This window comes from Rutidosis leptorrhynchoides, chromosome 2, assembly GCF_046630445.1.
Source record: "Rutidosis leptorrhynchoides isolate AG116_Rl617_1_P2 chromosome 2, CSIRO_AGI_Rlap_v1, whole genome shotgun sequence".
Lineage (NCBI taxonomy): Eukaryota > Viridiplantae > Streptophyta > Magnoliopsida > Asterales > Asteraceae > Rutidosis > Rutidosis leptorrhynchoides.
Genome location: NC_092334.1, coordinates 533540107 through 533564555, shown reverse-complemented (window position 1 = coordinate 533564555; position 24449 = coordinate 533540107).

Below are 24449 nucleotides of genomic sequence, written 5' to 3'. Positions count from 1 at the left end.
TTAGTAGTCTTATTTTTACATATGTATTTCATTGTTAATACACTTAATAATATATTTACTCATCATTTAACATAATTAACCAAGTGTATCAATATCTTAATATGATTCATATGTACCTAGTAAGACGTTGTTATAACGATAATCGTTATATATATCGTTTTCGAGTTTCTTAAATTAATAGTCTCATTTTTATGTATATAACTCATTGTTAAAATACCTAATGAGATACATACTTATAATAAAAACATGTTAACTATATATATAACCATATATATGTCATCGTATAGTTTTTACAAGTTTTAACGTTTGTGAATCACCGGTCAACTTGGGTGGTCAATTGTCTATATGAAACATATTTCAATTAATCAGGTCTTAAAAAGTTTGATTGCTTAACATGTTGGAAACATTTAATCATGTAAATATCAATCTTAATTAATATATATAAACATGGAAAAGTTCGGGTCACTACAGTACCTACCCGTTAAATAAATTTCGTCCCGAAATTTTAAGCTGTTGAAGGTGTTGACGAATCTTCTGGAAATAGATGCGGGTATTTCTTCTTCATCTGATCTTCACGCTCTCAGGTGAACTCGGGTCCTCTACGAGCATTCCATCGAACCTTAACAATTGGTATCTTGTTTTGCTTAAGTCTTTTAACCTCACGATCCATTATTTCGACGGGTTCTTCGATGAATTGAAGTTTTTCGTTGATTTGGATTTCATCTAACGGAATAGTGAGATCTTCTTTAGCAAAACATTTCTTCAAATTCGAGACGTGGAAAGTGTTATGTACAGCCACGAGTTGTTGAGGTAACTCAAGTCGGTAAGCTACTGGTCCGACACGATCAATAATCTTGAATGGTCCAATATACCTTGGATTTAATTTCCCTCGTTTACCAAATCGAACAACGCCTTTCCAAGGTGCAACTTTAAGCATGACCATCTCTCCAATTTCAAATTCTATATCTTTTCTTTTAATGTCAGCGTAGCTCTTTTGTCGACTTTGGGCGGTTTTCAACCGTTGTTGAATTTGGATGATCTTCTCGGTAGTTTCTTGTATAATCTCCGGACCCGTAATCTGTCTATCCCCCACTTCACTCCAACAAATCGGAGACCTGCACTTTCTACCATAAAGTGCTTCAAACGGCGCCATCTCAATGCTTGAATGGTAGCTGTTGTTGTAGGAAAATTCTGCTAACGGTAGATGTCGATCCCAACTGTTTCCGAAATCAATAACACATGCTCGTAGCATGTCTTCAAGCGTTTGTATCGTCCTTTCACTCTGCCCATCAGTTTGTGGATGATAGGCAGTACTCATATCTAGACGAGTTCCTAATGCTTGCTGTAATGTCTGCCAGAATCTTGAAATAAATCTGCCATCCCTATCAGAGATAATAGAGATTGGTATTCCATGTCTGGAGACGACTTCCTTCAAATACAGTCGTGCTAACTTCTCCATCTTGTCATCTTCTCTTATTTGCAGGAAGTGTGCTGATTTGGTGAGACGATCAACTATTACCCAAATAGTATCAAAACCACTTGCAGTCCTTGGCAATTTAGTGATGAAATACATGGTAATGTTTTCCCATTTCCATTCCGGAATTTCGGGTTGTTGAAGTAGACCTGATGGTTTCTGATGCTCAGCTTTGACCTTAGAACACGTCAAACATTCTCCTACGTATTTAGCAACATCGGCTTTCATACCCGGCCACCAAAAATGTTTCTTGAGATCCTTGTACATCTTCCCCGTTCCAGGATGTATTGAGTATCTGGTTTTATGAGCTTCTCTAAGTACCATTTCTCTCATATCTCCAAATTTTGGTACCCAAATCCTTTCAGCCCTATACCGGGTTCCGTCTTCCCGAATATTAAGATGCTTCTCCGATCCTTTGGGTATTTCATCCTTTAAATTTCCCTCTTTTAAAACTCCTTGTTGCGCCTCCTTTATTTGAGTAGTAAGGTTATTATGAATCATTATATTCATAGATTTTACTCGAATGGGTTCTCTGTCCTTCCTGCTCAAGGCATCGGCTACCACATTTGCCTTCCCCGGGTGGTAACGAATCTCAAAGTCGTAATCATTCAATAATTCAATCCACCTACGCTGCCTCATATTCAGTTGTTTCTGATTAAATATGTGTTGAAGACTTTTGTGGTCGGTATATATAATACTTTTGACCCCATATAAGTAGTGCCTCCAAGTCTTTAATGCAAAAACAACCGCGCCAAATTCCAAATCATGCGTCGTATAATTTTGTTCGTGAATCTTCAATTGTCTAGACGCATAAGCAATCACCTTCTTTCGTTGCATTAATACACAACCGAGACCTTGCTTTGATGCATCACAATAAATCACAAAATCATCATTCCCTTCAGTCAATGACAATATAGCTGCCGTAGTTAGCTTTTTCTTCAATAACTGAAACGCTTTCTCTTGTTCATTATTCCATTCAAATTTCTTCCCTTTATGCGTTAATGCAGTCAAGGGTTTTGCTATTCTGGAAAAGTCTTGGATGAACCTTATGTAGTAACCAGCTAGTCCTAAAAACTGGCGTATGTGTTTCGGAGTTTTCGGGGTTTCCCACTTTTCAACAGTTTCTATCTTTGCCGGATCCACCTTAATACCTTCTTTGTTCACTATGTGACCGAGGAATTGAACTTCTTCCAACCAAAATGCACACTTTGAAAACTTAGCGTACAATTCTTCCTTCCTCAATACTTCTAACACCTTTCTCAAATGTTCACCGTGTTCTTGGTCATTCTTTGAGTAAATAAGTATGTCATCAATGAAAACAATGACAAACTTGTCAAGGTATGGTCCACACACTCGGTTCATAAGGTCCATGAACACAGCTGGTGCATTAGTTAAACCAAACGGCATGACCATAAACTCGTAATGACCGTAACGTGTTCTGAAAGCAGTCTTTGGAATATCATCTTCTTTCACCCGCATTTGATGATACCCGGAACGTAAGTCAATCTTTGAATAAACAGACGAGCCTTGTAGTTGATCAAATAAGTCATCGATTCTCGGTAGTGGGTAGCGGTTCTTGATGGTAAGTTTGTTCAACTCTCGGTAGTCGATACACAACCTGAATGTACCATCTTTCTTCTTGACAAACAAAACAGGAGCTCCCCACGGTGATGTGCTTGGTCGAATGAAACCACGCTCTAAAAGTTCTTGTAATTGGCTTTGCAGTTCTTTCATCTCGCTGGGTGCGAGTCTGTAAGGAGCACGAGCTATTGGTGCAGCTCCTGGTACAAGATCTATTTGAAATTCAACGGATCGATGTGGGGGTAATCCCGGTAATTCTTTCGGAAATACATCGGGAAATTCTTTTGCAATGGGAACATCATTGATGCTCTTTTCTTCAGTTTGTACTTTCTCGACGTGTGCTAGAACAGCATAGCAACCTTTTCTTATTAGTTTTTGTGCCTTCAAATTACTAATAAGATGTAGCTTCGTGTTGCCCTTTTCTCCGTACACCATTAAGGGTTTTCCTTTTTCTCGTATAATGCGAATTGCATTTTTGTAACAGACGATCTCTGCTTTCACTTCTTTCAACCAGTCCATACCGATTATCACATCAAAACTCCCTAACTCTACTGGTATCAAATCAATCTTAAATGTTTCGCTAACCAGTTTAATTTCTCGATTCCGACATATATTATCTGCTGAAATTAATTTACCATTTGCTAATTCGAGTAAAAATTTACTATCCAAAGGCGTCAATGGACAACTTAATTTAGCACAAAAATCTCTACTCATATAGCTTCTATCCGCACCCGAATCAAATAAAACGTAAGCAGATTTATTGTCAATAAGAAACGTACCCGTAACAAGCTCCGGGTCTTCCTGTGCCTCTGCCGCATTAATATTGAAAACTCTTCTGCGGCCTTGTCCATTTGTGTTCTCCTGGTTCGGGCAATTTCTAATAATGTGGCCCGGTTTTCCACATTTATAACAAACTACATTGGCATAACTTGCTCCGACACTACTTGCTCCGCCATTACTCGTTCCGACACCATTTGTTCCTTTCGTTCTATTAACCCCTGGTCCGTAGACCTCACACTTCGCCGCGCTATGACCATTTCTTTTACACTTGTTGCAAAATTTGGTGCAGAACCCCGAGTGATACTTTTCACACCTTTGGCATAGCTGCTTCTGATTGTTGTTGTTGTTGCGGTTATTATTGTTGTTGGGATGATTGTTGTAGTTGCTGTTGTTGTTGTTGTTGTTGTTGTTGTTGGGCCGTTTGTTGTAGTTGCGATTGATGTTGCGATTGTTGGGATAATTGTTGCGATTATTGTTGTAATTGCTGTTGTTGTTGTATTGGTGATTCTTATCACCATTTTCCTCCCACTTTCTTTTGACTTGCTTCACATTGGCCTCTTCAGCAGTCTGTTCTTTAATTCTTCCTTCAATCTGGTTCACTAGTTTGTGAGCCATTCTACATGCCTGTTGTATGGAGGCGGGCTCGTGTGAACTTATATCTTCTTGGATTCTTTCCGGTAATCCTTTCACAAATGCGTCGATCTTCTCTTCCTCATCTTCGAATGCTCCCGGACACAATAGGCACAATTCTGTGAATCGTCTTTCGTACGTGGTAATATCAAATCCTTGGGTTCGTAACCCTCTAAGTTCTGTCTTGAACTTATTGACCTCGGTTCTGGGACGGTACTTCTCGTTCATCAAGTGCTTGAATGCTGACCACGGTAGTGCGTACGCATCGTCTTGTCCTACTTGCTCTAGATAGGTATTCCACCATGTTAACGCAGAACCTGTGAAGGTATGCGTAGCGTACTTCACTTTGTCCTCTTCAGTACACTTACTTATGGCAAACACCGATTCGACCTTCTCGGTCCACCGTTTCAATCCGATCGGTCCTTCGGTTCCATCAAATTCCAAAGGTTTGCAGGCAGTGAATTCTTTGTAGGTGCATCCTACACGATTTCCTGTACTGCTAGATCCAAGGTTATTGTTGGTATGTAGCGCAGCCTGGACTGCGGCTATGTTTGAAGCTAGAAAAGTACGGAATTCCTCTTCATTCATATTCACGGTGTGTCGAGTAGTTGGTGCCATTTCCTTCAAAATAGTCAAATGGAACAAGTTAATCATACAGAATATTAAGAGTAGTTAATAGTATTTCGTAGCATAATATGAACTCATTTATAAAAGCTTTTTCTTCATATTAGCGTTTTATAAGTATAAATTCGGGTAGTACCTGCCCGTTAAGTTCATACTTAGTAGCTAATATACAATTCAACTACTACAATTCTATATGAAAAACTGATTATAATAATATTTCGCGTTCAAACTTTTACACAATATTTTACAAACTTACAATACCGCTTATTTTACATATAGCATGAAATATAGCACACAATAAATTTGATACAAGATGGTTGTGAAGATAATTCTAGCTAGTACACAAGTCGTTCAGCAAAGGCAATAAAGACACGTAATTCATACGTCCAGAAACAAGTCATGCATTCTGGTTTTACTAGGATTACTTCCCATCCTTGGTCTTGTGGAACATAACCGTTATGGCCGTTGATAAGACAGCGTGTTGTAACGTCGTCAAAGGGATGAGGGTTACGTAATGTCCAACAGTCCCGTAACAATCTAAAAACCTCATTTTTTACCCCAATTACCGACTCCGTCACTTGTGGAAACGTTTTGTTTAATAGTTGTAGCCCGATGTTCTTGTTCTCACTTTGGTGAGAAGCGAACATTACTAATCCGTAAGCATAACATGCTTCTTTATGTTGCATGTTAGCCGCTTTTTCTAAATCACGAAGTCCAATATTCGGATATATTGAGTCAAAATAATTTCTTAACCCGTTTCGTAAAATAACATTTGGGTTCCCCGCAATATATGCGTCAAAGTAAACACATCATAACTTATGGTTTTCCCAATGTGATATCCCCCATCTTTCAAACGAAAGTCTCTTATAAACCAAGACATTCTTGGAACGTTCTTCGAATGTCTTACAAACTGATCTCGCCTTAAATAGTTGTGTCGAGGAATTCTGACCGACTCTAGACAAGATTTCATCAATCATGTCTCCGGGTAGGTCTCTTAAAATATTGGATTGTCTATCCATTTTGTGTTTTTAAACTGTAAAATAGACAAGAGTTAGATTCATAAAAAAAATACTTATTAATACAAGCAATTTTTACATATAACATAAAGCATAAGCACACTATATTACATATATTGCACCACACGAATACAACTATCTTATTCCGACTCGCTTGTTTCTTCTTCTTCGGTTTTGGTTCGTTTTGCCAAGTTTCTAGGGCTATATGATGTTCCCCTAATACGAACCGTCGTTTTCCACATTGGTTTAGAAAAACCTGGTGGTTTAGAGGTTCCCGGGTCATTGTTACAACTTAAGGACTTCGGGGGTTGACGATACATATAAAGTTCATCGGGGTTGGAATTAGATTTCTCTATTTTTATGCCCTTTCCCTTATTACTTTCTTTTGCCTTTTTAAATTCAGTTGGGGTAATTTCTATAACATCATCGGAATTCTCGTCGAAATCCGATTCATCGGAGAATTTGTAATCCTCCCAATATTTTGCTTCCTTGGCGGAAACACCATTGACCATAATTAACCTTGGTCGGTTGGTTGAGGATTTTCTTTTACTTAACCGTTTTTTTTCCCCCACCGGTTCTACTTCTTCATCCGGTTCCGATTCTTCTTCCGGTTCCGACTCTTCTTCCGGTTCCTCTTCGGGAACTTGTGAATCAATCCACGAATCATTCCAATTTACATTTGACTCTTCATTATTATTAGGTGAGTCAATGGGACTTGTTCTAGAGGTAGACATCTATCACATAATATCAAACGCGTTAAGAGATTAATATATCACATAATATTCACATGTTAAAAATATATAGTTTCCAACAAAATTTGTTAAGCAATCATTTTTCAAGTAAACACGGTCGAAGTCCAGACTCACTAATGCATCCTAACAAACTCGATAAGACACACTAATGCAAAATTCTGGTTCTCTAAGACCAACGCTCGGATACCAACTGAAATGTCCCGTTCTTATTGATTAAAAACGTTCCATATTAATTGATTTCGTTGCGAGGTTTTGACCTCTATATGAGACGTTTTTCAAAGACTGCATTCATTTTTAAAACAAACCATAACCTTTATTTCATAGATAAAGGTTTTAAAAAAAACTTTACGTAGATTATCAAATAATGATAATCTAAAATATCCTGTTTACACACGACCATTACATAATGGTTTACAATACAAATATGTTACAACAAAATAAGTTTCTTGAATGCAGTTTTTACACAATATCATACAAGCATGGACTCCAAATCTCGTCCTTATTTAAGTATGTGACAGCGAAAGCTCTTAATAATCACCTGAGAATAAACATGCTTAAAACGTCAACAAAAATGTTGGTGAGTTATAGGTTTAACCTATATATATCAAATCATAATAATAGACCACAAGATTTCATATTTCAATACACATCCCATACATAGAGATAAAAATCATTCATATGGTGAACACCTAGTAACCGACATTAACAAGATGCATATATAAGAATATCCCCATCATTCCGGGACACCCTTCGGATATGATATAAATTTCGAAGTACTAAAGCATCCGGTACTTTGGATGGGGTTTGTTAGGCCCAATAGATCTATCTTTAGGATTCGCGTCAATTAGGGTGTCTGTTCCCTAATTCTTAGATTACCAGACTTAATAAAAAGGGGCATATTCGATTTCGATAATTCAACCATAGAATGTAGTTTCACGTACTTGTGTCTATTTTGTAAATCATTTATAAAACCTGCATGTATTCTCATCCCAAAAATATTAGATTTTAAAAGTGGGACTATAACTCACTTTCACAGATTTTTACTTCGTCGAGAAGTAAGACTTGGCCACTGGTTGATTCACGAACCTATAACAATATATACATATATATCAAAGTATGTTCAAAATATATTTACAACACTTTTAATATATTTTGATGTTTTAAGTTTATTAAGTCAGCTGTTCTCGTTAGTAACCTACAACTAGTTGTCCACAGTTAGATGTACAGAAATAAATCAATAAATATTATCTTGAATCAATCCACGACCCAGTGTATACGTATCTCAGTATTGATCACAACTCAAACTATATATATTTTGGAATCAACCTCAACCCTGTATAGCTAACTCCAACATTCACATATAGAGTGTCTATGGTTGTTCCGAAATATATATAGATGTGTCGACATGATAGGTCGAAACATTGTATACGTGTCTATGGTATCTCAAGATTACATAATATACAATACAAGTTGATTAAGTTATGGTTGGAATAGATTTGTTACCAATTTTCACGTAGCTAAAATGAGAAAAATTATCCAATATTGTTTTACCCATAACTTCTTCATTTTAAATCCGTTTTGAGTGAATCAAATTGCTATGGTTTCATATTGAACCCTATTTTATGAATCTAAACAGAAAAAGTATAGGTTTATAGTCGGAAAAATAAGTTACAAGTCGTTTTTGTAAAGGTAGTCATTTCAGTCGAAAGAACGACGTCTAGATGACCATTTTAGAAAACATACTTCCACTTTGAGTTTAACCATAATTTTTGGATATAGTTTCATGTTCATAATAAAAATCATTTTCTCTGAATAACAACTTTTAAATCAAATTTTATCATAGTTTTTAATTAACTAACCCAAAACAGCCCGCGGTGTTACTACGACGGCGTAAATCCGGTTTTACGGTGTTTTTCGTGTTTCCAGGTTTTAAATCATTAAGTTAGCATATCATATAGATATAGAACATGTGTTTAGTTGATTTTAAAAGTCAAGTTAGAAGGATTAACTTTTGTTTGCGAACAAGTTTAGAATTAACTAAACTATGTTCTAGTGATTACAAGTTTAAACCTTCGAATAAGATAGCTTTATATGTATGAATCGAATGATGTTATGAACATCATTACTACCTTAAGTTCCTTGGATAAACCTACTGGAAAAGAGAAAAATGGATCTAGCTTCAACGGATCCTTGGATGGCTCGAAGTTCTTGAAGCAGAATCATGACACGAAAACAAGTTCAAGTAAGATCATCACTTGAAATAAGATTGTTATAGTTATAGAAATTGAACCAAAGTTTGAATATGATTATTACCTTGTATTAGAATGATAACCTACTGTAAGAAACAAAGATTTCTTGAGGTTGGATGATCACCTTACAAGATTGGAAGTGAGCTAGCAAACTTGAAAGTATTCTTGATTTTATGTAACTAGAACTTGTAAAATATATGAAGAACACTTAGAACTTGAAGATAGAACTTGAGAGAGATCAATTAGATGAAGAAAATTGAAGAATGAAAGTGTTTGTAGGTGTTTTTGGTCGTTGGTGTATGGATTAGATATAAAGGATATGTAATTTTGTTTTCATATAAATAAGTCATGAATGATTACTCATATTTTTGTAATTTTATGAGATATTTCATGCTAGTTGCCAAATAATGGTTCCCACATGTGTTAGGTGACTCACATGGGCTGCTAAGAGCTGATCATTGGAGTGTATATACCAATAGTACATACATCTAAAAGCTGTGTATTGTACGAGTACGAATACGGGTGCATACGAGTAGAATTGTTGATGAAACTGAACGAGGATGTAATTGTAAGCATTTTTGTTAAGTAGAAGTATTTTGATAAGTGTCTTGAAGTCTTTCAAAAGTGTATGAATACATATTAAAACACTACATGTATATACATTTTAACTGAGTCGTTAAGTCATCGTTAGTCGTTACATGTAAATGTTGTTTTGAAACCTTTAGGTTAACGATCTTGTTGAATGTTGTTAGCCCATTGTTTATTATAACAAATGAGATGTTAAATTATTATATTATCATGATATTATGATATATAATATATCTTAGTATGATGTATATACAGTTAAATGTCGTTACAACGATAATCGTTACATATATGTCTCGTTTCGAAATCATTAAGTTAGTAGTCTTATTTTTACATATGTATTTCATTGTTAATACACTTAATAATATATTTACTTATCATTTAACATAATTAACCAAGTGTATCAATATCTTAATATGATTCATATATACCTAGTAAGACGTTGTTATAACGATAATCGTTATATATATCGTTTTCGAGTTTCTTAAATTAATAGTCTCATTTTTATGTATATAACTCATTGTTAAAATACCTAATGAGATACATACTTATAATAAAAACATGTTAACTATATATATAACCATATATATGTCATCGTATAGTTTTTACAAGTTTTAACGTTCGTGAATCACCGGTCAACTTGGGTGGTCAATTGTCTATATGAAACATATTTCAATTAATCAGGTCTTAAAAAGTTTGATTGCTTAACATGTTGGAAACATTTAATCATGTAAATATCAATCTTAATTAATATATATAAACATGGAAAAGTTCGGGTCACTACACCATCAACCGACACTAAACATCACCAATCTATCTTTCTTGTTTCATTCTCTTCATGACAAACCCACCACCTTTCTTTAACTCAAATCTCCATCATCTACACCCGTTTTAAAAACCACAGCCACCACCTGTGAAAAACAAACGAACACCACCTTTCACCAATTTAAATCTATTTCAAACCAAACCCAGGAAGAAACGCTAGTAACTTTCTGCTTCTACGTGTCAATCAAACCTTTACAACCACCGTTACTACCATGAACAACCATCATCAAAGCCACCAAACCTCTCCCTCGCATCTATCTCTCTCTCTCTTATTTCCAAACTGTATCACTTTAAATCTCTATATTTTAATCAACTAACACTGCATATCACAGCTAAAAAGCTACTGTAACCACCGGATATACCATCTAAACAACCATACCATACCCCATACAACCATCGCACCACCTTTCTTGTATTTTTCTATTTCACGATTGTAATCACAAAACTTCAAACACCCATTTAATTCCTACTACCAATTTTAAACAGCAGCCTTCTGTTTCATCGCGCAAACAACCATCAACGAAAACAACATCACCAACACCAACACCTACAACCAGCTATCACCACACTCTTGTTTCTGTTTCTTCTACCACCCAACAAAACCACCATAGAACACCCTTTGTTGCTGAGATTTTTGTTTGAAAAGTGTAATGCTTTTACTGTTTCGTTTTCTATTTTCAATCCAACCAAAACGAGCTACTGCTGCAATAATTGTCCACTTATGTTTCAGTTTTAAATAAAGACAATGATGATTGATGCTTAGGTTATGAGGACGATGAGCTGTAAAGGAGAAAAGGACGTTTGTTCCTGTGTTACCAGACAGACCCTACCATCTATAAATACATCGTGTAATTTATTTAATCTTGTTGATGGACTCGTGATCCTGTTGGGGATATTGGGCCGAGCTGTTGTGTATAATACTTGTGGTCCGCTATGTTTTCTTGTTGGGCCGTAAAGGTCTAGTTGTATTAGATTGGGCTGCTAAATGGTCTCCCACGATTGATATTTCTGACCCGTATCAATGATGATGAGTATTGATGCGAAGTAGATGATGAATCATGATGATAGATGATGTGATGAAATAAAGATAATAATGATATATGATGTTGATAATGTTATTAATACTTGATGAAGATATGATGAAATGATTATGATGATGGTGATATACATAGTCACGATGATGTTAAGATATCAAAGATGTTAATGATGTTATGATGTCAAAGGTATTATGATGATGACGTGATTATCGTATGATGATGATGATATGTGACCATGGATGGTGTATGTTAATTAAGATGATTATATTATGATAATGATTATGGCGAGTCATGGTTTGATAACGATTAGAATGATGATTAGGGATAGGTTAAGTAATGATATCGATGATGATGAAAATACCATGATGTTGCTTAAATGAGGTGATGAACATGATGAGTTGATCATGATGATTTATGAAGCATTGATGATGTTAAATGTTCATGAAAGAGGATGATGGTATAATAATTATTATTATTATTATTATTATTATTATTATTATTATTATTATTATTATTATTATTATTATTATTATTATTATTATTATTAATATTATTATTATTATTAATATTATTATTATTATTATTATTATTATTATTATTATTATTATTATTATTATTATTATTATTATTATTATTATTATTATTATTATGATTAAATATATTAAAAGTATTAAAATTGTGATTAATATACTTAATAATACATTTTAAGAGTATAATGCAATATGGATTAAGGATATGAATTTAAAATGATATAGTATGATTATAGTTATTATAATAAATATGATGATATAACAATATTATTAAAATGTTAAGGTAATTATAATTATGGTCATGATCATTAAAATATTAAGTACGAATATATGTAACTCTTTTCTTAATATCATTATTTTTATTATCATTATTATTAAAAGCGTCAATTTTTATAAAAAAAATATCATTATTATTATTATTAGTATTATTATTATTATCATTAATATCATTATTAGTAAAATTATTATTATTATAAATATTATTATTATTATTAACACTATTTTAGTATTATTAACATCATTATTTTAACAAACCAAAGTTATGTGTGACAACCTGGAAATTTTCGACCAAATTTAAACTTTATCCTTATATTATTCCGACACGATAAGCAAAGTTTGTTAAGTTGAATCTCAAGAATTTTAAACTATGTTCATACATTCATTTAACCTCGACCAAATTCCGACGATTCACGAACCATTATTTAATTGGATATGAATATGTGTATATAGGTATATGTTGTGACTACCCGGGAATTTCCGACTAAATTTAAAATTAATCTTAATATGTTTCCGACACGATAAGCAAAGTCTGTTAAGTTGAGTCTCAAAATTTCGAACTACTTTCATATATTAATTTACCCTGTGACTATTTTTGACGATTCACGAACAGCTATTTGTAAATAGATACATATATATTTGAATATGTATATATATATATATATATATATATATATATATATATATATATATATATATATATATATATAATATTAAAATTTAAATGTAATTTGAAGTAATATACAATTTAATTAATTGAAATAAATATGTAAGATAAAATAAGATATAATAAAATTTTATTATTTAAAATGAATCTATATATACATATATATAAAGTATATATGGAACACAATTATTAAATAATTTTAACACTCATTTGTCACCTCGTTTGATATTAAGTAAGTTAAAATATTAAAATTAATAAGCGAATAATTATATATAAATAATTGTAGATTAATATATATATATATATATATATATATATATATATATATATATATATTGTATTGTGTATTATATTATATATAAGTTCTATACACAATTATTATATGTATATTGTAATTTATAAATATTGTATGCAAAAATTTATAATTTCTATTTTTTTATGAAAATATTTATAAACTATTATATAGTTATTATATGGATATAATTATTATTATTATTATTATTATCATTATTAATGTAATTATAATTATTATTAATATTAATATATTATATAATATATAATAGAAATAGATAACTCTTATTGATAATAGATACCAGATAATACATTCTATTTTTTTACATCACTTTCTCCTTTCTTTTTCTTCTTTTTCTGTTATACTCGTGATCCTCCATCCCTGTTTGCTACAATAAATCATTCAATTATTATCATCAAATTTATCTATATATTGCCATTCATTGCTGTTATTGAGGAAGGGAAGAGAAGTCAACAGAAAGTTAAATGAAGAACAACAAGTTCATTATTATTTTGTTTTTTATATTTTTTTCTCTCAAACCCATTTAACCTCCAATCTGATTCGGAACAATTTGAAGAAAAGTAAAATTTCAGATACCTTGCAATTCATCTAGTGAATGTGTGTGTGAAATCTCAGGTCTCAATTTTCTAAATCGTTATCGAATTATTGAGTCAAAGTTTTTGATATAAAAAGTCAAATATTTTTCTTCGATCGAAATAGAATTATCTGTTGAGATTCAAACCAAATTAATGATCTCAGATGTTTCAATGTGTGATTTATAAACTTTTTTATGTAGAAATTATGATCCAAAATGGCTTAGAATTAAAAATCAAATATGGATTTTTTTTCCTTTTTCCTTCGTCACACACAACAGCACTTGATTTATTTTTTTTATTATTTTTATTTATTTTTTTGATTTCTATTATCACACAAGTCGCTGTTATTTAAATTCATAAGTCTAAAAATCGAAATGGAATTTGGTTGTGATGTTGGTTAGTGTCTCGCTCGTTTTTAATTATTGTGAGGAAGAAGATGTAGACTTGTCATGTTAACAGGTTAAATATGTATGGATATCGAAGTATAACAGAAAAACATAATTGGTGTAATGGTTAAGGGTTGTTGTGGGTTGATGAGCGAGAGGTCCTGGGATCGAACCTAGCCGGCAACACAAATTTTTTTTGAAATATAAATAGAAGCTGTTGGGCTGATGTTGCATTTTTTCTTTCTTTGGGCCGAGACTTGTTTAATTTAACGTTGGGCCGTAGTAATGTAATTGGGCCGTAAATGAACAAAACGGAGGGGAATTGCTGTTGGATCAAAAGCAGAATACGGAATACATAGATTAAGTTAGGAATAAAAGCAGAAAAGCTGAGACAGTCAGGTGGTTTGGTATGTTGTTGGGTGTTCGAGAGGTCTTGGGTTCGAGTCCCGTCCTAGGCATTTCTTTTTAACAAATCCTTTTGAAGGTAGTTTTTTTTTAATTATTATTAATATTAATATTATTATTATTATTATTATTATTATTATCATTATTATTATTATTATTATTATTATTATTATTATTATTATTATTATTATTATTATTATTATTATTATTATTATTATTATTATTATTATTATTATTATTATTGTTGTTGTTATTATTATTAAGTATTAGTATTGTTGTTATTATTATCAACATTATTATTATTATTAAGTATTAGGAATATTATTGTTATTATTATTATTATTATCATTAGTATTAGTATTAGTATTAGTATAAGTATATATAATTGTTATTATTTTTAGTATTATTATCATTTTTAGGATTATGATTATCACTATTAATTAATGTTATTACTACAAGTATTATAATTATTAATACTATTATTACCACTAATATAGTATTAGGATAAAATTTTCATTTATTATGATTATAAATACAAATATGAATATTATTATTATTATCACTCACAGTTGTATTATTATTATCATGATTAAGATCATTATTATTATCATTACTATAAAAATAATACAAGCTATCAATATTTTCATTAATATTAGTATTAGTAACACTTTTGTAACTATTAGTATTATTATTATTAATAATATCAATATTAGTATTATTAATATTATCATTTTTAATAAGGTTATTATTATGATTATCAGTAAATCATTAATATCAATACTATCATTTTAAACAGATAAATATTTTGTACATAAAATATACCTATTACATATACTATAATTGTTAATATTTCACATAACTATATAAATCAAACTTACTAATATTATTTATTTAAATTCGTACATATAACAAACTATTAAATTTAAATATAACATTAAACAAGTATGTATATAAATATAGATATATTAATATAACTATATAAATATTAACCATTTTAAATATATACACAAATTAAATATACATAATATATATAAATTAAGGATATAATAAATAAATTGGTTCAGTTACGATTATATGTTTTAATATATATATATATATACAAATGATATAGGTTCGTGAATCCAAGGCCAACCCTGCATTGTTCAGTTGTTCAATATCATCATATGTATTTTTACTACAAAATACAGTATTGTGAGTTTCATTTGCTTTTTTACCCTTTATATTTTTGGGCTGAGAATACATGCGAAGTTTTTATAAATGTTTTACGAAATAGACACAAGTAATCGAAACTACATTATATGGTAGAATGATCGAAGCCGAATATGCCCCTTTTTGCTTGGTAGCCTAAGAATTAGGGAACATCACTAATTTTGAGAATTAGTGCACGCCTAATTAACGCGAATCCTAAAGATAGATCTATTGGGCCTAACGAACCCCATCCAAAGTACCGGATGCGTTAGTACTTCGATGTTGTTTTTATCATGTCCGAAGGATTTCCCGGAATGATAGGGGATATTCTTATATGCATCTTGTTAATGTCGGTTACCAGGTGTTCAATCTATATTAATGATATTTTTGTCTCTATGCATGGGACGTATATTTATGAGAAATGAAAATCTTGTGGTCTATTAAAATGATGGAAATGATTATTTATGTTAAACTAATGAACTCACCAACCTTTTGGTTGACACTTTAAAGCATGTTTATTCTCAGGTATGAAAGAAATCTTTCGCTGTGCATTAGCTCATTCTAGAGATATTACTTGGAGTCATTCATGACATATTTCAAAAGACGTTGCATTCGATTCATTGAGTTCATTAAGATTATTATTAAGTGAATTATAGTTGGATATATTATGAAATGGTATGCATGCCTGTCAACTTTCGATGTAATGAAAGTTTTTCTTTTAAAACGAATGCAATGTTTGTAAAATGTATCATATAGAGGTCAAATACCTCGCGATGTAATCATATGTTATCGTATTCGTTCTTATGGATTAGGACGGGTCGTCTCATGTGGTATCAGAGCGGTGGTCTTAGCGAACCAGGTCTGCATTAGTGTGTCTAACTGATAAGTCGTTAGGTTGCATTAGTGAGTCTGGACTTCGATCGTGTCTGCATGTCAAAAGTTTTGCTTATCATTTAGTGTCGAAAATTATTTGCTTATCATCCTTAAAGTCTAAACACCTCTTACTGCCTCTACTGCATAGACAGTGTATAGATAAATTCATATCTTAGCGTATCTGTTATTGTTACCTTTGCCTGACAGCTTCCGTAGATTCCTCCGTAACTTATGGGATTTTAGTATTATATATGCATATGTAAATTATGTATTGCAGGGTACTAATCTACATCCTATAATCTACTTCTTATCGAAAATCCTTCATCTGATCGTACGAGATGAATCCCTCAACCAATTCGAGTCCCTCAGATTTCGATAGCTATTCCGATAGTTATTCCGACAGTTATTCCGATATGGATTTCCACTTGAGCTCTGAAAGCAGTGTAACCAGAATGAATCACCCAATTAGCTATCATCTATTCTGGATGAATTGGAGATGGGTTCGTAGTCGATTTAATCAATGGAGACACGAAGAAGGCGATCCTTTCCACCAACCAAATTACCCTCTTGACGATGAACCTGAAGCACTTACCGACGAACCTATTCGAGACACCATTTTCTCTCTCATTTCTAAAGTATCTCGTCATAATTATATTCTATCCACAATTCTAAACCTTATTCATTCACTCGTTCCGATCGACAATCATCCCGTAGTAATACAAGAAGTCAGTGAACTTCATGCTCGAGTAATAGTTTTGGAAAATATGGTACAAACTTACCAGCTTCAGCAACATCACCGACATCAACATGACCACCAGCAATAGCACTCATACCATCAACAACACACGCCTCAACATCTCATTCTGTACCTCGAGTATAATTACCGTTCTACGTATCGATCTACATCAATTACCTTCGTTCTTCATGGCGATTATGTAATCTCTAAAGGCTTAGAGATTATTTATTCTAACTCAAACCGAAAAGCAAATGAGTTTAATATCATATTAACTCATTAAATCCGTGATTACATCTGGGAAAAATATATATGTAAGTATATTTTCATAAAGATTGTAATTAAAAATTATTTTGTACAAACTGTTAATGGTAAAAATATTTTAATGGGTAGGTAATACCGAGGAATATTTAGATTTCACATTAATAAGTTACATTGTACATTCTTCGAATCTGATTCCACAATCATTTACTATCCTACTTACATCCACATATATATGTATCCGTTCACCGCAGAATAATCATTTTTGTTCAAATTCATATTTGAATTTTGATTTATCAGAATCCAACAAGTGGCATAATGAAGAAAACATTGGACAAAATAAAATTTGTTAGAAACAAACAAATTAACTATGAGAAATTTTGTTAAGAATCCACGCTAACTGTTCCTAGCTAACTTTTAATTTCGTATTACCTTTTATTTATCACAATTTATTTATCGCATTTTATTTATCGCAATTTTAATTCTCGCAATTTTATTTATCGTCATTTAATTTCTGTTATTTATTTTACACACTTTAAATATCGGGACACGTATACAAGGTTTTAACATATCATATCGACGCATCTATATATATTATTTGGAATAACCATAGACACTCTATATGCAGTGTGATGACCCGAAAATTTCCAATCAAATTTAAACTTTAATCTTTATATGTTTCCGACACGATAAGCAAAAATCTGTAATGTTGAGTCTTAAAAGTTTTAAAACTATATTCATGTAATCAAATTATCTTTGACCAGTCCCGACAGTTCACGAACAAATTTTGTGTAAATATGTGTAAGTATATATAATATATTGATATTTTGAAATATAATCTAAACATTTAAAATTAAATATGTAAAATGAAACATAAAAATAATTAAGTAGTATTTAAAAAGAATTTACATTAAATATATGGTTTATGTAAATAATTACTATTATATGTATATGATAATATAAATAAAATTTATAAGTAATAAATATTCATCGAAAGATGATATCTAATATAAGTAATGATATATATATATATATATATATATATATATATATATATATATATATATATATATATATATAAATAATACATGTATGAATATAGTTGTTATATAAATGTTGTTATTCTAATAAAAATACCAATATTAGTATTATTAATATTATTTAAAATATAATCTAATGATATGAAATTGATATATATATATATATATATATATATATATATATATATATATATATATATATATATATATATATATATATATAGATTGATATAGTATTACCATTATCAATATTATTAACAATAATATTAAATATTATTAACATTATTATTATTAACACTACTATTGTTATACATGTTATAATAATTGTTATCAAAATCATTAGTAATAACATTACCTATTTGTTATTAATAAAACCATTACTAATATTATTAGTATTATTATTTAATTATTAATTATTATTATTATTGATATTAATATCATTATTAGTATCTCGAAATTTTTATAGTTATTATTAGTCTTAGTATTTTATATTATTAATAACATTATACATATTAAAGTTTATGCATTATATATAATCAAATATATATAAACATATTTATATAAATACTAATAAATATATTTATTTAAAAATACAGATATATATATATATATATATATATATATATATATATATATATATATATATATATATATATATATATATACAAGTATATGCGTATAAATACTTAAATAAATGTAGGGACATACTTAAAATCTGATCCCAATCGTTATCCTTCGGTAGAAGATTGATTCACTAAACCAAACTAGTACAAATTAGAGTTGAATTACTTGAACAAAGAATCAAATCTGTTAACCATCATTTTCTGATTTTATCTTATTTTGTATTTTAGTTCTTGGAAAGGAAATCCTGTCGACTAAAATTATTCTGTTGGACAAAAACGATTCAATGAGTTGTTAAACTAACTACACAGACTTCCCATTATCTGTTATCAGTTCCAAATGCCCTAACTCATTCCCATTCAATCAGATTAAAAAAGAAAATTTACATTCACAACTCGCTCATCTCTGTTACGGTATCATTTTTTCAAAAGTTTTGAAAACGATTAAAAATTCAAATTTTGTAAATGCTATTTTGTTGAGAATCATATAAACAATCTTTCTATCAAAATTGAGTTTCCAATCTGTCATATTGAATCCAAATTTCCAAAGTCAAAGTATATTTCAAAAAGTCAAACGTATTGATCATAGTAAAATTTGACTTTGTTTTGATGTTTTAAGTTAAATATATGATTCAGATAGTTTACTGGAACAATTTAGGATCTTTTTCATTTTATAATCGAAGCCTAAAACTTTCTTAAATTCAAAATCACCATTTAAGTTTGGTTGTGTTCTTCGTGAAGTTTTTTTTACTGCTATAATTGTTTTGAATTATGTTCTAAATTAATTCGAACACTCTTATAAGTCGTATCCAATCCTAGTATATATCATAAGACAAACGATTAAACTGAGGTGTGAAGAGTGTAAATCGATTTGAATACTGTGAGGAGAAGAAGAGAATAAACAGACATGTTACGTGTTATAAATAATTTTGGATGGGTAATATATCAGGAAAAACGGGAACAGAAGGGTGGTCTGGAGGGTGTTCGAGTATGCGAGGGATCCGGGTTCGAGTCCCGTACCTGCCATTTTTTTTAAGGAAAGGGCCTCATGAGGTAGTTAACATTATTATTATTATTATTATTATTATTATTATTATTATTATTATTATTATTATTATTATTATTATTATTATTATTATTATTATTATTATTATTATTATTATTATTATTATTATTTGTTGTTAATATTAATTGTTGTTAATATTAATTAGGATTATTATGATGATTTATAGTTATATAAAAGAGTAATACATATATATAAAAATTAGACTCATATAGATAATACCTAAAGATTTAAACTTTAACATAAATATTAGTGAAGACATAATTAATAACTACTACTTAACATACTTAATAACTTCAAAACAAAAATGTTAGTTATGTACAAATTATATATATATATATATATATATATATATATATATATATATATATATTACAAACAACATTACGACTATAAATGAGAAATATGTAATACTTCTAGCTTAAATATATACTAAGGAAATAGTATGGTAATTAAAGATTATACGGCATGGGTTACATATATACATATATATTTATATAAAGATATATATTTTTTAGTTAGAACCTATACTAATATAATTACTACCTAAATTATAGGAAATATAACGCCTTGTGTAGATCGATTAGACTTATATAAAGTTAATATATTTTTAACAAGTATTTAATATATTGATATTAATAAATTTAATAATAATTATTTAAAATGTACAAAACAATTATATAATCAAGTTATTAATATAACAAGTGTATTATTAATATTAATATATTTGGTTATGTTTTTAATATTATTTAATGTATAAATACCCAAATGATATAGGTTCGTGAATCCGAGGCCAACCCTGCATTGTTCAATATTGTTATATGTATTTTTACTACAAAATACAATATGGTGAGTTTCATTTGATTCCCTTTTTACTCTTTACATTTTTGGGACTGAGAATACATGCGCTTTTATAAATGTTTGACACAATAGACACAAGTACCTTAACTGCATTCTATGATAGAATTATCTGGGATTGGGGTTGATTTTTATGACACGCATTAGCCCCCGGTTTCCGTTAGAGCGTATGAGCTCCCGAGCCGGGTGGATGGTTTATTATTTATGACATTTTGGCACCGGTTGTCCTATATTTTATAAACATGTGTTCAGCCGTGGGGTGTAAAGACCGGCACAGAGGTTCTATATTTTGAAGGCATATGTATTCAGCCGTGGGGTGAAAGACCGGCACGGATGGTTACTATTATATTTTGAATCCTCACCAGGTGTTCTTCATATGAAAGATATTTTTTTTTGTGCAGTTGGAATGGGACTTCTGCATGTTTTATAATATTGAAAATCTTGTGGTCTATTAAAATGATGAAAATGAAATGATTACTATAAATTAATGAACTCACCAACCTTTTGGTTGACACTTGAAAGCATGTTTATTCTCAGGTTTGAAAGAAATCTTCCGCTGTGCATTAGCTCATTTTAAGGATATTACTTGGAGTCATTCATGACATATTTCAAAAGACGTTGCATTCGAGTCATTGAAGTTCATTAGAGATTATTAAGTAAATGACTGATTAGGTCATTTATAGTTGGATATTATGAAATGGTATGCATACCTGTCAACTTTCGATGAATTAAAAGTTTGTCTTTTAAAAACGAATGCAATGTTTGTAAAATGTATCATTTAGAGGTCAAGTACCTCGCGATGTAATCAACTATTATGAATCGTTTATAATCGATATGGACTTTGTTCGGATCGATTAGGACGGGGCGTTTCAGTTGGCATCAGAGCTGGTATAACGCCGTCCATGTGTGGCGGGTTAGTCGTAAAGGAGGTTCTCACAGTGTTACTTGTGACGAAGCATTGACTCTTACTCCTTGCGATCCCTTACGAGGGTTGGCAGTAGCCGAGAGGCAGGCCCTAAAATCAGTATATGAGGTACACTCAGTGGTCACCAGGCGGTTAGCTGGGAAGGCACTGGGTGGGACGGTGGTTATCCCCAACTGTGTTTCAGTTGGTATCAGAGCGGTGGTCTTAGCGAACCAGGTCTGCATTAGTGTGTCTAACAGGTAGTTATTAGGATGCATTAGTGAAGTCTGGACTTCGACCTAGTAGTTGTTAGGTTATATTAATGAGTCTGGACTTGAACCTGGTCTGCATGTCAAAAGTTTTGCTTATCATTTCTTGTCAAAAATTACCTGCTTATCATTCTTAGTCTAACACGTCTAAATGCATTGATTGCATGAATAGTGTATAGACAAAATTCATATCTTAGCGTATCTGCTAATTCATATCTTAGCATATCTGTTACTGTAAACTTTGCCTGACGTATTTCGTAAATTCCCTTCGTAACCTACGGGATCTTCTGTTCTATATATAGGTATTCTATGTAATTAGAATATCATCCGATATTTGAAAATCATTTCATATCGAAAACTCCTTTAATCAATCGTACACAATGGAACTCACCACTATTTCAAGTCCCTCGGATTCCGATATGGAGTCCCACTCCAGCTCCGAAAGCAGCGTCACCAGAATGAATCAATCAATCAGCCATCCCCAATTCATCTGATGGGTTCGTAATCTACTCAATCATTGGAGACAAGAAGAAGGCGATCCTTTTCACCAACCAAATTTCCCTCTTGGCGATGAAACTGACGCACTCACCGGCGAACCAATACGAAACACCATTTTCACCCTCATTACCGAATATCTCGCCATGATTATATACTATCTCAAATTCAAAACCTTATACATCCGATAGTTCCGATCGACAATCATCCCGAAGTAATCGAATAAGTCAACGAGCTTCACACCCGAGTTGTAGCCTTGAAAAATATGGTGTAAAATGTACCAGCTGCAGCAACATCAACAGTACCACCATCACCAACAGCAACATCCGCATCCCACACCTCAACATCACGATCTGTTCCACGAACATCAACATCATACGCACCATGGATACCAAGGAGTACCAACAGCAATGAACGATGAAGTATTGATCCATAACTTCATTAATATTCTGCGAAGAATATGTGGTTCCTAATAGTTTTAGAGATTACTTATTCTTGCGCAAACCGAAACTCAAATGAGTCTAATATTATATTGACTCATTAAATCCATGATTGCATCTGAAGAAAATATATATGTAAATATATTTTCATAAAGATTGTGATAAAATTCTCTGGTACAAGACATTACTTGTGAAATTTTTTAACGGGTAGGTAATACCCGAGAGATATATAAATTCACAATTAATATGTTACATTCTTCGATTCTGATTCAACAATCATCAACTATACTCTCTATTTTTCACAACAGTATACATTCTTTTATAAGAAATCAAAATAACCATACTCATTCAAATTCAATTACATATTCTGATTTTGAGATCTCGGTATTCAATTCGAGATATAAACGAAGTCATCACTCTTAGATTCCTACATCTTTCAAAAACTGTACTTTGACTTCAAAACTGTGCTAGAACATCATAAGAATATTAACGATTACAATTTGTGTTCAAACCCTTCGAAATTCTTAAAGACACTTCAAATAATGAACAATCGAGATGATGATCCAACCCCATGTTACCCGTCGTTTTGTACCTGAAAAACTATCGAAAATCGAAGTCATAGTTTAACATGTACCCGAGTCGAATTCTTTATCATTTATTAGCAAAAACAACCTTACGATTCCTTTTCAAAGTAGCCAGTTTTGTCACAGCTCCAGCAAGTCAACTTCGACTTTTCAGTCGAACTAGTCTTATTACAACCTCGATAGACACATTGCCCTTTCGCCATCGTTACTGGGGAACCTTTCATATCTCACCACATTATCAGCAAACTTATCAACAACTTCATTAACCTTTGACTTAAGCCTCTCCGAAAAGTCATTATACTTATTCATTAAAACCCCATCATGTAATCACCTACATCCTTTAACAATAATTGACATACCAATTACTGGGAATCAGCAATCAGTACTTTGAAAACTCGCAGCATGCCTACATCAAC